The sequence below is a fragment of the Amblyomma americanum genome, chromosome 1 (genome assembly GCF_052857255.1).
Source record: "Amblyomma americanum isolate KBUSLIRL-KWMA chromosome 1, ASM5285725v1, whole genome shotgun sequence".
Lineage (NCBI taxonomy): Eukaryota > Metazoa > Arthropoda > Arachnida > Ixodida > Ixodidae > Amblyomma > Amblyomma americanum.
In genome coordinates, this window is record NC_135497.1 from 423,021,640 (window position 1) to 423,038,286 (window position 16,647).

Consider the following 16,647-nt stretch of genomic DNA (forward strand, 5'->3'; position numbering starts at 1 on the left):
GTGCAGCCACGGCTGACTGTTCTGTTCTGGTGTCGGCTCGTAGCAGTGGTCTCGTTTCCTTCGCTCCTGAGGCGTTAAGCCTACAAGATATCTCTACCAAGGCTCCGCTGCCGCATCCGACCTTTAAATTTTTATTTGCACAGGTATGGGTTGGAGCTTAATCCCATCTGCGTATTTTGTGGTGAGCACGAAACCATAGACCATTTTTTGTTGTTTTGTCGCCGGTACACCGTGATGCGGAGACGGTTTTTAGAGAAACCTCTACAACAGCTTGGCCTTTCTTTGAGCAGCCCAGTCTTCTTGTCGTTTGGAGCCACCATACTTGGGTACAGCCACAAGTCTGTTTTTACTGCCGTGCAAAATTTTTTAATAGAATCAAGACGGCTACCTTGTTATTTTTTTTTCAGTATTATTTTTATTCTCACAATTATCATTATCATTTAACTACTCAGCTATAAACATCAGTCGCGATCTCCTGCGTGCGTTATGCATTTCCCGTTTCATTTCGTTGTTCCTTTTTGTTTACTTCTTCCGTCCTCACCATTCATTTTAATTTCGTGCATTGGATTGGATTCGAGCAAACTTTATTTGTGCCTGCAGTTGGGCGCTCGCGCGCCCAACTGTGCAGGAATTATTTACCTCAAAAACTCTCTGTGCCCCCCCCCCCCCCAATTCTTGACCAATCCCACTATGTGGGCATGTGCCATAGTATGAGGACAACAACAACAATGGAAAGTTTTCGGCAACCGGCCTGGCCAGCAACGCCGACAGCCCGCTCCACCTGCTCACAATCCGTGGCTACCGGGACATCCAATAACTGTGGATCACCTACCACACATTATCCAAACGTATGGCTAATATCGATTAATGCCAGTGCGCGACTTCCCCCCCCCCCCCCCCCATATCACTATGAGCCACCCTAGAGCGCGCTACGTGTTTCCTTCAGTACAGTGCATGTTTGTGAAATTGGTTTTTGAGGAAAGGAAATGGCGCAGTATCTGTCTCACATATCGGCGGACACCTGCATTGCGCCGTAAGGGAAGGGCAAAAGCAGGGAGTGAAAGAAGAAAGGAAGAGAGAGGTACCGTAATGGAGGGCTCCGGAATAATTTCGACCACCTGGGAATCTTTAACGTGCACTGACATCGCACAGCACACGGGCGCTTTAGCGTTTCAAGTTTAAACAACTTCGTTCTCAATTAAGCAGCACAATAACTCAACTAAAGGTCTCGCGCGAAGTAACTAATAAAAGCTGAAATGCTCGAAATTAGCGTTTTGCATCAATGTTGTTCGATTTATAATTTACTCAAAACACAATAATTCCTGTCCACTGTATGCTGTCGCATAGAATGGCTTCGCCAGACCTTCCAGATTTCCGGCACACTAACACGTGCGGAGGCGTCCCCGGTCAGGAAGGGGGACCCTCCAGGGCGAGGCGCGGGCATTGCACTGCGCCTGCGTTGACCCCTGCCACGCTTCGATTGAGGCAAGTGGAGCACTAAATTTTTGGTAGTGGGGGCTGCGCGCCTGTGTGGCCCCCGTGATGAAATGCAAAAATCAGAAATAACTGCCTGTGCGTAGTAGTCGTGGTTGTCGAACTAACAGAACTGCAACAATGCGTAGTAAATTATACAAGGTCTGCAATGAAGGTGCCCCTTCTATAAGTCCCATGCGTTGAGGCGTTACCAAGGGGTCCGCGGAATCCCATCGCCCGTTCGGCGCGACGCCTTGCCCGTTGGACAATTTAAGGGAAGGAAATTACGCTAGTCTCACATATCTCAGTGGACACCCGAACCGCGCGTAAGTGATAGAAAGTGAAATGAAAGTCGGTTTTAAGGAAAGGAAATTACGCCTGTCTCACATTGCGCAATTTCCTTTCCAAACCAATTTCTTTCTCAATTTGGCATTCTGAAGTTATCTGCAGGTTGCGCGCCGTTTGAAACCGGATTGGTTCCATATCCCCGCATACAACGAGCAATAATACAGTTGCAAACATCACCGAAGCTACAACCAGAGACGAGCTATACCCGCCGCGGTGGCTCAGTGGTTAGGGCGCTCGACTACTGATCCGAAGTTCCCGGGTTCAAACCCGACCGCGGTGGCTGCGTTTTTATGGAGGAAAAACGCTAAGGCGCCCGTGTGCTGTGCGATGTCAGTGCACGTTAAAGATCCCCAGGCGGTCGAAATTATTCCGGAGCCCTCCACTACGGCACCTCCTTCTTCCTTTCTTCTTTCACTCCCTCCTTTATCCCTTCCCTTACGGCGCGGTTCAGGCGTCCAATGATATATGAGACAGATACTGCGCCATTTCCTTTCCCCAAAAACCAATTATTATCATCCCTCCACGGATCCAGATGTCCGCTAGGTCGCGAAGAATCCCAAACCTGCAGCTGGTATCATAAGCCTTTTCCATATCAAAGAATACTGCTAGACAGTGTTGTTTATGTATGAATGATTCTCTAATTGTATTTTCGAGGCGGACGAGATTGTCAGTTGTCAAACAACACTTTTTAAATCCACACTGGTGGACGTCGAGAAGTTCAAGCGATTGCAGAACAAACATCAGCCTAATGTTCACAACACTTTCAAATGATTTAGAGAGACAACTAGTAAGGGCTAATGGCCTATTGCTACTGGGGGACTTGGCGGTTTTCCAGGCTTCAGGAGTGGTACTATAATGACATTTTTCCACTCCTCAGGTATGTTTAATAATAATAATAATAATAATAATAATAATAATAATAATAATAATAATAATAATAATAATAATAATAATAATAATAATAATAATAATAATTGGTTTTGGGGGAAAGGAAATGGCGCAGTATCTGTCTCATATATCGTTGGACACCTGAACCGCGCCCTAAGGGAAGGGTAAAGGAGGGAGTGAAAGAAGAAAGGAAGAGAGAGGTGTCGTAGTGGAGGGCTCCGGAATAATTTCGACCACCTGGGGATCTAACGTGCATTGAGGTATGTTTCCTTGTATGAATATTTTGTTGAAAAAATTCAAAAGTGCCTCTACAGCAGGCTTGGAAAGATGGGCAAGCATTTCATAGTGTATTTGGTCGGGTCCTGGAGCCTGCAGTTTTCTGGAAAGCAAACAGTATAGTATTGGTTTCATGAAGTATAAGAAGACTATTGTATTTTTCATTTGCACCTCCACTTGTTGGGAGTCTTTGTTTTTCGGCTGTATTTTTGTATTTTAAAAATGACTGGCTATAGTGCGAAGAACTTGAAACCGCAGGGAAGTGGTCCCCCAATATGTCTGCCTGTTCTCTTATCCTTGTTTGTGTATAAGGTGTGTTAAAAAGAGGAACTGTGAAAGGTGAGTAGCTGCCATTTAGTTTTCGTACTTGTTCCCACATTTTTTTTTTATGTTAAACTGTATATAGAAAACACAAACTTTCCAGGATGTTTTCCCGGCATTGCGCCGAATATACCGTGCTTGTGCTCTCGCCTTTTTGAAAAGCATAAGGTTCTCTTGTGTTGGGTGTCTGCTAAACACTCCTCAAATTTTATTTTGTCGCTTCTTTTGCCTCCCTGCATTCGCCACACTTTGTGGTTCTGACCGACCACTCCTGGGGATTTTGTGATTGATAGGTGTGCGGCAGTGAGGATGCATGCTGTGAATGTTTAATTTATTTCGTCTATGCTGAGATTTTCTAAAGCAATATTCTCTAAACAGGCCTTTTCTCTAGACAATTCCCTGCCAGATAAATGTAGCTTCCAACGCCCTATAGTTTCGTCGGGATGACAGTTGGCGAGGATGACAAGCTTATTATGACAGGGAGATGATCACTACCATATGGAATGTCTGAAATGTCCCATCCAAAGTCGTTAAATACTGATGGTGAAGTAAAAGACAAATCTCAGCAGCTCATTTTTCCTCAGGTTGGGGAGCACTATGTGGGTTTACCAGAGTTCAGCAAGCAAACATTACTACAGAGAATATAATCCTCTATTGTCTGACCTCTGGTACCTGTTTCCTCACTTCCCCCAAAAGAGGAATGTGCGTTGAAGTCTCCAACAAGCAGATAGGGCTCTGGAAGTTGCTCAACAAAGTTTTCCAAATGAATGTGAGTTAGTTTCATATGTGGATCGATGTATACGGAGCAGACTTTTATGGTTTTGTATGTAAGTAGCGTGGCTGCTACAGCCTCTAATCTAGTTTAAGTTGTACTTCACGAGCTGCGACTCCACTTTGTATAATAATGGCGCTTCCGCCCGAAAGCCTGCTCGCCTGCTCTCGGCAGCGGCGGAAAACAGTATACTTCTTAAGAACATTTCTGTGCTGGCGACCAAGGTTCGTTTCTTGTGTGCAAATGGCGACCGGAGACAGCGAAGAAAAGATTTCTTTTATGTCGCTTAACTTGCCTAAAAGTCCCTTGCAGTTGCAATGCATTATGAAAGCCATTTCAGTTTGTATGCATCAAGTGGAAAAACTAGACTAGATTTGTGTTGGCCCCGTGACTCGGGGCCTGTCTTTTCTTGACCGACCCAAAGAGCTGCGCCGTCCATCTGATGTGGACGGCACAGGGCTGCCTTGGGTTGTGTTCATCGCTTCCGCACAGGCGCTGGACGACCGTGAAGCAGGAACGTGGACGTGCGAGTAAGACCTGGACCTGTGGGAGGAAGACTTTAGGCCCGCCGATCCGGGTATCTGCGGAACCTTCTTTGGGCTTGGCGGATTAGTCTTGGCTACTCCAGCCATAGTCGCGGATAGTCCTGCCACAGGTATTGAAACCTGGTGTGGTGTGCCGCGCCCACGCACCACATCGGCGAAGTTTCTCTTGCTAGTGAAAGCGAATGCTCCAATGGGGTGTGAAAGTCGCATACGCGCGTCTTTGAAGGAGATGTTTTTCTTTGTTTTGATAGTGATGATTTTTTTTTTAAGTTTTCCATGTTCGGCATGACCTCGAGTAGGCAGGATGTGCCCCTTCACAGTTTGCGCAGTGCGGTGGAGATTGACAGTTCTCAGAATGATGTTCTTTTGACGCGCATTTGGCACACGTTTTGTGGCCGCGGCACGTTTGTGAGCCATGACCAAACTTCTGACAATTAAAACACCGACGCGGGTTTGGAATGTAAGGGCGAGCATTTATCTTCAATATTCTACTTTTATTGAATCTGGAAGCGTGGTGTAGTTAAACGTGATGACTAGGTACTTTGTGCAGATTTCTTTATTGTCCTTCCGGATTTTCATTCTGTAGACATCCATGACACCCTGGTCACTCAGTCCTTACATTTCCTTCTCTGTCAGACGTATGAAATCGTTTTCCGAGATCACACCACGCACGGTGTTCAGTGACCTATGAGCAGTTACTGTGACAGGAATGTCCCCTATGGACACTATGTCTGAGAGCTTTGCGTGCTGAGCATTATCCTTGAGTTCAATCAAGAGGTACCCCCCTGTCATTTTTGTTATCTTGTATCCTGAACCTAAGGATTCTGTGAGACCGTTTGCGACTAGAAATGGTGATGACATTCTTGTCGGCTTTACCTGGACTTCGCTGCGAACGACGTGGGATCTGGGGAAGGTTTCTTTCTTTTTTCTGAAGAATTCAGCTGCTGCTTAGGTCCGCACTCGTTTCTGAGGGCGATCACTTGTGGACGAAAGGGAAGCCATAAAATTATTTGCCTTTCGGCTATAGTGCCAGCCGCCCATCATGGAGGCCAACAAGAGGAAAGGACAGGAGCTTGCTAACAAGCCCTGCCCACGCCAGCTGTACACCACAACTATAACCCAGTATGAAGTAACTCAGGGTAGTTACCCACACAAGGTTAAGCATAGCCGCCTACGAAATATGTATGAAGATAGCAAAGTAAAATATGGAGAGGAGGACAGGAAAAGGCGACTGCCGATTTCCCCCGGTCGAGCCAGGCCGGAGGTGCCGTCTACAGGAAGCAGGGGCCAAAGTGGTGTGTTGCCTCCGCCGAGGGGCCTTAAGGGTCCGAACGCTCGGCATCGGCTCAACCACCAGGAACCCCTTTTCCCCGGACACGGCGATGCCACGCACGGCGAAGCGTGGGTGCTCGGGTCCGTGGTGATGCGCCGTTCACCACCATCCCCTTGCGGGGATGTCCCTGCGGATGCTCGGGAACCCGTGGTGTCGCCAATCAGCAATGCCTGCAAGCTGCAGACGCCCCCCTGCGGGGAACACAGAAATGTACCTGCTGGTGATAGCACCTGAGGAACTGTTGGATATCCCAGACACGCTATGATCGCGTGACATTTATTCCGGCGTTATTTGCAAGCTTCTTTTATGACGCTAAAATAGGGGACTACAGGAACCGCTCATCGCTTGTGAGCCATGCACGCTTATACACGGGCCTGCGGCAAACAATGCACTCTCACCAGACGCCGCCACAAAGGCAGCCCGAAAATAAAAGCCACCCAAGAAATCACACGTAACCATAGTCCCCGGAGGGCAAGCGCTGCTGCCTCACCTAAGGTAACATATCCGTTCTTGAGGAGACGAAAATAAAAAAAACAAATAAGAGGACACTATTATTCCGCGAAATAAGGGGCGCCGAAAAATGCAGCCGAATACATCAACCAAGCTCAAAAATAATCGAGCAAAACGGGCGCCCGAAAGGAGTGACAGATGAGTTCTCCGGCTCCCTTCTTCTGCTGTATAAACGTTTTCTCTCTAAATATTAATCGTGTTGTCGCAGAAAAGGCCGAGCGCCGCGTGCGGGGGAAAACATAACTCATTTAGGCCGAAAAAGACTCCCAAACAATGCGCCATTCGCTTCCGTGCCACGGATGTTGGTCTTGCGCCGCGCTGCTGATAAAAAAACAAACACGGAAAGTAAAAGTTGAAAGCAATGCCGGAGCCGCGGGTGTTTCCTCGGAAGAGGGGAAGATAAAAACAAGAAGCTGAAAGTGGAGCGCCAACCTGGCTCCATTTCGCACCAGCACTCGATTTCGCGCCGGCTGTGCGAGGTGGTATGCATTCTTCGAGAGAGCCCGAAACGGTTTTCAAACCGCACGGGTCTGCTGCAGTATGTATAGCCCAGCACTCACACCGATCCGAAGCCTGGCTGGATGGCATGCGAGGGCGTTGCTAAGGAAGACACGCTTTTGGACATGAGCAGTAAACAAGTCGCCCAGCTTCCCACCCTGTCAGGGGTTTCATTGTCAGCTGCGCAAAGGTGCCCATGAGTCTGACGATGCCCATAATGGCAAGGGCACTGCCGTTGAACGCAGATGCTCCAGCATTCTGGTCAACCTTCATGGGGCCAGGTTTAGCGGTTTAGGTTTGTGCGCTAAAACAAACAAAAAACAAAAACGACGTTGCAGTCTTGCGCGACGCGCCCCGGCGCGCTCATTACATACTCCAAGCGACGACCTCGTCATATATACTGCCATCTGGGCACACAGAGCGCAGACAGCTGCTGTAGCGAAGATGGCAGCAGGTAGGCAATGAATTTGGTCAAGAAATTGGACGTTTTTTGGTGTGTTTCGAAATGAGCCAAATAGGAAAAACTAGGATAAAGAAAGTGGCCCCGTAACGCCCACACAAAACCCGCGCGGGAGTCCTACTTCAAACCAAAAATGATCCAGAGCACGCGGATGTACGGATAAAAATGAGTCAAATCCATTCACGAGAAGCTCCTTTGTCAGCTTGAGCCTCATAGCTCGGACTGTTTAGAGCGTGGTTTCATTTATTCCTTCTCCAGCGCCACTTGACGATCCACTGCGCAGGATATGAAGAGGTCGGCGGCAGATTTGAACCCAGAGGACGATAACAAAGATATCATTAGGCCATTGAAGCAACGATGCCAGTTCGCTACGCTGAACATTAAAGAATTAGTTTGTCTAGTTGGTACTGGCTGCCTAAATTCATTATTACTAGCGAAATGGCAGCCGCAGAGAGGAAACGACAGGACTATACGGTTGTCTAGTCGTTTTGTGTTCTGTTAGCGTTGCATAATTTCTCTGCACTAATCATGAATTTAGGACGCTACAGTGGTGCAATAAAGTGTAGATCACCATATAGTCTAGCTAGGTTATTTCCCGCTGGCAAAGTTCGAATAGAAGAAAAGAAGGACTTTTTCGTCAGTATCTGTGACCGAAGCCTGCCATTTACAATTACGTGCTTATGGCGCTAAAGCACAGCAGTGCCCCTGGTTGAACACAATGAATGTGCTATTCACTGTGGGCAAAATCAGATTCTTCTCTGTCATTGGCTGAACCGAAGCGACGCATCTCCTCTCGCTGGGCTTGAGCCAGTAACGAAGGGCGAACGTGAGGCCAGCCTGAGCCAGTAACGAACTCGTGAGGCATGACGTCATTTCAACCAATCTCGAAAAAAAAAGTAGAATGGAATAGAAATAGTAATACAAACGTTATGAGGGTGCCGGTGCTGACACCGCCATACAACAGCGGCGAATAGACGGGACGAGCGCGGCTTTGCGCGGTTTTTGTTCTTTAAAATTCATGTACCACCAATTAGACCATCGCACACTCCTCGAACAGAGGGTTTCCGAAGCGAACGCCTTCGGGCAACGCTCGTCAGTGGTTAGCCACTTTTTCTCCCCATGCAGCTGTGCCTTTGTTCTCGCAGGGAAACGCGACTCAAAACAGGCGCAGTCGAGACGTCAAGCCCAGCCGCAGCTTCGAACTCGCAGACCGAGTGGCGCGTGCGCACTTCCAATCTGCATTCTTCCGGCGCTAATAGACTCAACGCGAGCACAGAAGCCACGCACCCTGCAGCACGGGGGCAGTAAACTACGCGCCGGAACCGACGGGGCATGCGCAGGTCTCCCGGCCATTTCGTTTCCTTTTCCGCTATCTTCTCTTTTTCTTTGCTCGCCTGGCCAAACGTGACCCAACCATCACAACTACTTTCTCAAACTATAACGTTTCCGACACGGAAATTAGAGGGACCAGCGTTTCGAGGGTGCACGGAGTAGCTCAGAATGCGGAGCCGTGTTCTTTTGCACAGACAACACGCGCCTGGTGGGCCAAAATTAAATATGCATGAGCTGAGCGGCCCGAAATCGTACCACTTCCGCAGCTATACTAACGCTAGTGCTATCGCCAACGGGCTTAGAACACGCGAATAAGCGCCCCTATATATGGCAACGCGCAGACAGGCCCGCTGTGTACACGACTGCACTCCCTGCGAACAGCGAAAGCGCTCGAGAAGTTTCCAGTGCTTTCACGCGATACGTTAAACCGCCCATACGTCGTTTGGGTGCTGCGAGTGCGCGGTGTAGTTTTGCTTAAATTGTCGCACTGGCACTGTGAGTACGAAAAAAAAGAAGGGCTAAAGAAGTGGCAAACGGGTGCCCAACGCTTGGATGCTTTGCATAACGTGGGATGCTCTACTGCACTGACAAAACATGGGAGGCAAATCTGCGCATGTAACAGCCGAAGCGGGAAATATCGGGACAAACACGCGGAGAACGCACTGAAGTTAATATTCTAGCCGAAAATATATTAGACGCAAGGTTTTTCTCTCCGCATGATTTAGGTGCGCAAAAGAGGCCTGGGCGCAAATGAATCGACAGCCGGAGAAACAGGAGCGAATCCCTGAACAACATCAGGGCGATAAAGCTGAGCATGCTGGTATTGGTTCATTTTGATGGACAGCAGAGCGCGGAAAACACAAGACACGTGATGAAGGCACACACGACAGGCGCTTTCGTGGACTCGACTGGCGAGAACGCGCACACACGCTTGTTAATGTGCTGCTTTCGGCGACTGAACGGCTTGAGAGTTTAAACATAGAAAACAAAAATAAGAATGGACAAGCTTTATACCGGGTGATTCTTTTTAACGTTTACAGCTTGACAAAAACAAAAAATGACGCTGACGGCCACGAGTATGCTGCCTTCACTAAGTGTGTTGGTCTCGGCGGCCACACGATAACGACACAGAGGTCACAGCTATGAGATTATTAGGTCAAAATTTGTTACTTAACTTTTTAATTGTTCACTTTACGCTGCATGTTGCAATCAAAATCTTGAAAGCTGCATTGATTCGAAACCAATGCAGTTTACAGAGCATGCCATAGTGCAATAGGTCTTGAGATATTCATCAGTAAATTCCCCACTTTTTCGCACCTCATTCCGAAACTGGGCGCGGGCTGAGCAAAGCAAGGAACACATAAGGTACATAAGAAATCGGACAATGAGAAAACTAGCGCGGTGGCTTTTCCCGTTTATTTTGGGCGCCAAATAGACGCTAAAACATACAAAAACAGAATAATAACATGCATACAGAATAACACCCCACAGGCCGTAATTCTGAATTTTGCTGAGCACAAGACGGGATGTGGTCCGGAACAAATTTGTCCCTATAGCCACCCTATGCCCAAGGCCACATGTTGTGCCTTGGCATGAATAACCATTTACACAATAACACTTACATGATCAAAGAAACACAGCTCGCCTATACCGGCAACTTCTTCCGTCTCTGCCCCGCTTTCTGTACGAATGCTGCCAACATATGGGCGATGATATGAAAAATATTACATGTAGCTGCGGCTAACAGTAGCGGTTACTGCGACACAACCACCACTGCTGCCACTTAAAAATGGTTAACATGGGGAGATATATCCCTTGAGGTAGCCTCTGAGGTCGAGCAAGGGTACGGTATGGCCTACTTCATGCTAACCCAGGTAAAGGAGTATAGACACCTAATTTTGGTGGCATGCTTTCCTCTCTATAATGATGCGGAAGACACTACTACGCATGAATCACCATGTGATATTTGCCTACGACCGCTAAATAATTTATAATCGATTTTTTTTTCTGTCCTGATGTTTCGGTTTTGGTTTAAGCAGCCGAACGATGCCTGTGGCGTCAATGGGTACAGAGTCGATCACACTTGTCTAGAGCGCTCGAGCGGTGCAGTCCGGTGGAAATAAAGCGAAATTATATAGTAGGTATTGACATCCATTGATAATACTAGCGCTGAAGAGAAGCCTAATATTCATGTGAAACGCACACGCACCGGCGCCCTGCCCTAAGCGAATCAGCTGCGATGACATTTAACTTCATGTGCTTCGCAGCACACCGCTCTAGACAAGGGTGATCGACTCTGTACTTCTGTGTCACGTGAGGCATGAAAAAACGTTCATATAATCGCTGCTTCATCTACTTAATTTACTGCAGTGCTGAAGCCAGCCTTCCTCAGGAGCTGAAATGACAAGGAACGAGGAAGCAGCGATTATATTGCGGTTTTTTTCATGTCACACGTGACCTGTAAGTACACGTCGACGTCACAGTCCTCATTCGGCTGTTAAAACCGAAACAGCACGCGAAATAAATGCGAATATAAATTATTTAGCGGTCCTAGAAGAATACCAGGTGGTAAACCATTTATATTAATGCCTTACGCATCACTACAAAAAAAAAAACGCGCACCCAAAATTTAGGTGTGTATACTCCATTAACTGCATAAGTTCACTCTCCAGCTTTTAGACCTCCGTAAACGTTCAATCTGCATATTACGGGGTGCCTACACCGGCACACACGATGTGGTTCGTGAAAAGTTAGGCCTCATGTTCTGAACGTTTCGACCACGGCCGACACGAAGCGCCGGAATCACCGGCGGAGCACGAGGCCCCGTGCCCCGGCACCGACTCGGATGCGCCGCGTACTCGGCCAGTGCGAGGACGCTACCGTGGGTGTGGAATGTGCTGAACGCCTATACGCCTGCCGGGAAATTTTCGCCCCCAAATTTAGCGAAAAATTTAGCGCGCCATCTCACGAGCGCGGAAAGTATGTTTGCGCAGTAGCAGCGCACCGTTATGCAAGTCACTCCATTAGGAGCTGCTTTCTGAGGAAACATGCTGTTAAACCCCTTCGCTTTATACCTTAAACACTTAAAAGCTCATTCGTAATTTTATCTAATTACTAAGAAAAGTATGAAATAGAGCTACCGCTGCTTGTCCTTTAGCAATACAGCTGAAGTTTTAAGCCCGCTAAATGTACCAGTTTTTTTTTTTTCAGCACATCAACGCTCGGTTGAAAAAAATTTCATCCGTGATTACTGATAACTAGGGTGAGTGCATTGGGAGTCTTTTTTGATCCAAGAAGAAAAACTATGCAAACCGTAGAAAATGTAAGAACTGACTAAAAGCTAGAAAACTGCTTCTCCAGGTGTCGTTGCTACGAGGAACACACACTGCATTTGGTTAGGCCTAGGAGCTTGACAATCGCCAAATTATCATAAAAACAGGGGCTAGTTACTGCTACGTGTGGGCAAGAGTAGGCGAAATAAAAGCGAACCGCTACCATTTGAGCGGGCCATTGCGTCGGAGAATCCAGCGGCGACATGTATTTATTCCGAAGCGGGCGAGCAGGGCGCCGCCATCTTATCAACGTCAACGTACGCAAGCGCCGCAACGCAAAGTCCGCTGGCTAGCGTACGCACGCAATTAAGACGCAGGGCTAGCGCTTGCGTTCTGCGCATTACCGTCCCCGCAAACTCCTTGCGTACGCTAAGCCGTTGCGTACGCACAGCTAAAACTAGAAAGTAGACAGCATATCGTTACCGTGTTTACGTTACCGTTTACCGTGTTACCGGACGCCGGATTTTCCGGTTAGCGCGGCGCACGCCAGAAGACGTTTTAGCGTACCATCTCTCCCGTAACAAGTTACCGTAAGGCTAAAACGAGTGATGATGATGGCAGATGCCCAGGTTTTATTGCAAACAAAAATACTGATGCATTGCAATCATTTCTCTGAAGCGAGATGCTACATGCACTTTAATAATCTTTTTCAAGACGTACCGACTACACTTCAGCTAACAGCCGACTCAGCGGCTTTTCAAATGTGCCCGTGAAGCTAGACACCTTTGCCTACTCTGGCCAGTTGACAATTTCACTACGTAGACCTCAGTAAGCTTGCATACACAGCGCACGTTGCGTTGAGAGCGCTGTAAAAAGCACAACTACGACAGCTGTTTGCAGTGCCGCATCGTTGTATCTTTATGTTTTTGGATGTGAACACAGTGGCGCCATCTAGTGACAGTAAGTTAAAGCGCGCCAATTCCGGGCTATATATATAATTGGTTTTGGGGAACGGAAATGGCGCAGTATCTGTCTCATATATCGTTGGACACCTGAACCGCGCCGTAAAAATAATAATAATAATTGGTGGAAGGGATAAACGAGGGAGTGAAAGAAGAAAGGAAGAAGAGGTGCCGTAGTGGAGGGCTCCGGAATAATTTCGACCACCTGGGGATCTTTAACGTGCACTGACATCGCACAGCACACGGGCGCCTTAGCGTTTTTCCTCCATAAAAACGCAGCCGCCGCGGTCGGGTTCCAACTCCGGGCTGGAGAAACCTTTTATTTTCTGCAATTACTGACGAATACAGCAATGGAATTACCAATCTTTTTTCAAGAAAAAAAGAATCTTAAAAATATAGAAAAATGTTAAATGGGCACAAAACTGAAGAGCTGCATTGAAGTCGTTGCTATTTGGGTATGTACACGACATATATCTAGGCTTAACTGCTCAAAAATCGGCAAATAATCTCAAAAACATGGCCTAGTTGTTACTCAAGCCTCTACGTATGAGTGAGAGTTTACAAATTAAAAGCGAATGCCTTCATGTATTGCGAGAAATGGCGCCGAAGAACGCGGCGGCGGTGCTGTATTTGGACCGAAGAGGCCGTGCAGTGCGCCGCCATGTTTGTTTACGAGCGAACGCTAACTCTCCGCAACGCTCAAAGGGATTCCGTAAAGTGTTTGCGGACACGTAAGTGGCGGCGCATGCGCAGACGTCGCTTGCCGGGCCCGGTAAACGGTAACGTAAACACGGTAACGATATGCTATACCGCTCTTATAATTCTCTACTGTCAAATACCGCCTACCGTCACTGCCTAGCGCGACCGCCAGTAAGCATGCGCACGTGGGCCAACGACGGGCCGCTGGTCAGGAGTGAGTGCATTAGGCGCCTCGTGGCCATACGCGCATGCGCACTGGCGGCTGGCCGTAAGCGATGACGGTAGGCGGTAGAGGGCTTCACATCGGTTAGCCACGCATGTCAAAATACCTGCCCTTCGGACTGTTAGGCAGTGCGGGCTAGGCAGTATTATTTTCATTTCTTTTTCTTAGTTGCCGACACTCTTTGTGTTGCGAACAGGTGCAAAGAGTTGGCGCTACCACCTGTACCATGCTAGTGCAGGTGCACACAACATTGCAGCCAGCAATATGGTGACACCCAGGGAAAAATTGAAAATTGGTTTTTGAGGAAGAGAAAAGACGCAGTAACTGTCTCAGATATCTCGGGGGACACCGGAACCGCGACCATTGGGAAGGAACAAAGGAGGGGGTGAAAGGAAGAAATAAGTGATTTGATTTGTGAGGGTTTAACGTCCCAAAGCGGCTCAGGCTATGAGGGACGCCGTAGTGGAGGGATCCGGAATAATTTCGACCACCTGGGGTTCTTTAACGTGCACTGACATCGCACGGCACATGGGCGCCTTTTGCGTTTCGCCTCCATTGAAACGCCGTGGCCCAGGGAGCGCTTAACAAAAAAACTGCTGGCTGTTTAGCATTGCTAACCATGGAATACTGTGCGAAAGGAGGTTTTTGCAGGTGTACACCAACGCCAAGTATTTGAAATCGCGATTGAAAGCCCTTTCCTTTCATGACTTGCGCACAGATGGAAGTTGATGAAGACGACGACATGCGACGCACAGCGCGAGAGTGCGTTGCAGCTTAACACGAGGCGAGACCGGCCGCGGCAATAGCCTAGCGCTCTCGTGCAGTGGCCAACGAAGCTGATCTGTTCGCGCCGCCGCGGGTTGGAATCCTAGTCGTAACAATATTTACTCTGTTTCTGCAGGTTGGCCCAGGTGCACCTCATTCAAAGTCTCGTTATTTCCCGCCATTTGCAGCATCGCGTGACTAACTTCAGAGGCTTCACCACAAGCCAGGATTTTCCAGGCTTGGAGGGCAACAGTGCTTTCGCTCTAAAAACCTTACACGCTATGCTAAACATTTGTATTAGCACCGCACCGCACCGTCGGAATGCGAAAAATGGGGTATCAGACTTATTTCGCCCGAGGTCCGCGACGCAATTGCAGCCACGCTCATCGCGTGGGCTGGGGACGCAATGGGGCGCCCATCTGTGCGAGCGTCACTTTCCCTCGCGCAAGAAGCGGCCGGCACCGCGGGGTGCAAAATTCAACAAGCAAGCTCCGCTCGCGAGGCAAACGCTACTTCCATGCGGTATAGAGGCCCTGCTTGCCTCGACTCACTCCCATACCACGCCGGCTGACTATATGGTACTGACGAAATTCGCAAAATTCCGCTTCGAAGCCGGGCATTGCTTCGATCGCGCCGTCCTGGCTCAGCTGCGCCCGATGGCCGGGTTATTTTATTTCCTTCCTCTCACTTGCGAGCTTTATGAGCTGCTCCCGTCTCTTGAAGGAACAGCCCGAACGACCGTCGCTCCCGTCGTGCACGTGATCGCTCGTTCGCCGGCCAGGCGCCGTCGGCTGTGCAGACGTCGTGGCGTCTCAGAGACGGCCTGCATGTTGTGACAGGCGTAGCAGTGACGACACTATACTGCAACGACGTCGCGGAAATTAAACTACTGATACAAGTTACCACTTACCAGTAGCCAAATCTTCCAACGATAATTCCCCAATTAAGTTGTCAATTACTGCTTCAATATCCAATGAAGCGCTGTAGAAGTGATAAGGTTTTGTAGTGCCCTTCTTTTAGAGATCGGACAGGGGCCGCTAACAAGCAAATATATGTCAGTAATGGGAGACACCAATTAATGTTTTACGAGCTGAAAAGTAATTCCAAGACAATTTACTCGATTTCCGCAGGTTAATTCAATAGCCAACGTTTTAATGCAAGTGTCTTTAGCTCAGCACAATTTCTGGTCAGTTTAACGAACTTTCGCCACGCATGCTCGACGCAGTTGTTGCCTGTCGACTGAACCATGCAACCATCCAGGGGTGCGGCGGTCACTTCCACAAAAGCTGCGGTTCCAGGCAAAACCAGTATTAAAAGAAAGCGAGAACTGCTGGTTCTTCCGCGCCACCCTTTTTTCCCGCTCTCCCAGTGCCTAGCCCTCCTGAGTGCTAGACTGGGGCAGTGAACGGAGCCCATAATAGCGACATACCACGGGAAATTGGTGAACAAACTTTCTTCGTGAGGCGCCGCTTTAATAATAATAATAATAATTGGTTTTGGGGGAAAGGAAATGGCGCAGTATCTGTCTCATATATCGTTGGACACCTGAGCCGCGCCGTAGGGAAGGGATAAGGGAGGGAGTGGAAGATAGAGCAGCATTCGCCAGTCATGCCGGCAGCTCGCGGCATCCGCTATTGGGTGCCTCGATTGCGACACTATCTAGTGTCGCAGATAAACCCAGTGTCTCCCCTTGTATAATTAGGCGTGCGCTGCTTTGTCATACGGATCATGATACTTATATATCACTGAGTGTTGCGCAACACCGCCCATTTTCCCATTTCGTAGCTTCTTCGCGGCCCAGCCGCCCTGGTGGTCGCCAGTAACCCGCTTTCCAGGGGAACAAAGTACAATAGACAGTTTTAGCTGTGCGTACGCAACGGCTTAGCGTACGCAAGGAGTTTGCCGGGACGGTATTGCGCATGCGCAGAACGCAAGCGCAAGCCCTGCGTCTTGCGTGCGTACGCTAGCCA

General features: G+C 48.5%; 1 protein-coding gene and 1 non-coding gene across 3 annotated transcripts in view; one reads left to right on the plus strand and one right to left on the minus strand.

Moving 5' to 3' along the window:
- MCU (mitochondrial calcium uniporter) overlaps nucleotides 1-16,647 on the minus strand; it is a 398,794-nt gene that overhangs the window by 96,404 nt on the left and 285,743 nt on the right. The window lies entirely within an intron of this gene.
- On the plus strand, nucleotides 1,380-1,541 carry LOC144116548 (U1 spliceosomal RNA). Its single transcript, XR_013311880.1, has one exon. It is a non-coding gene; the product is annotated as a U1 spliceosomal RNA (small nuclear RNA).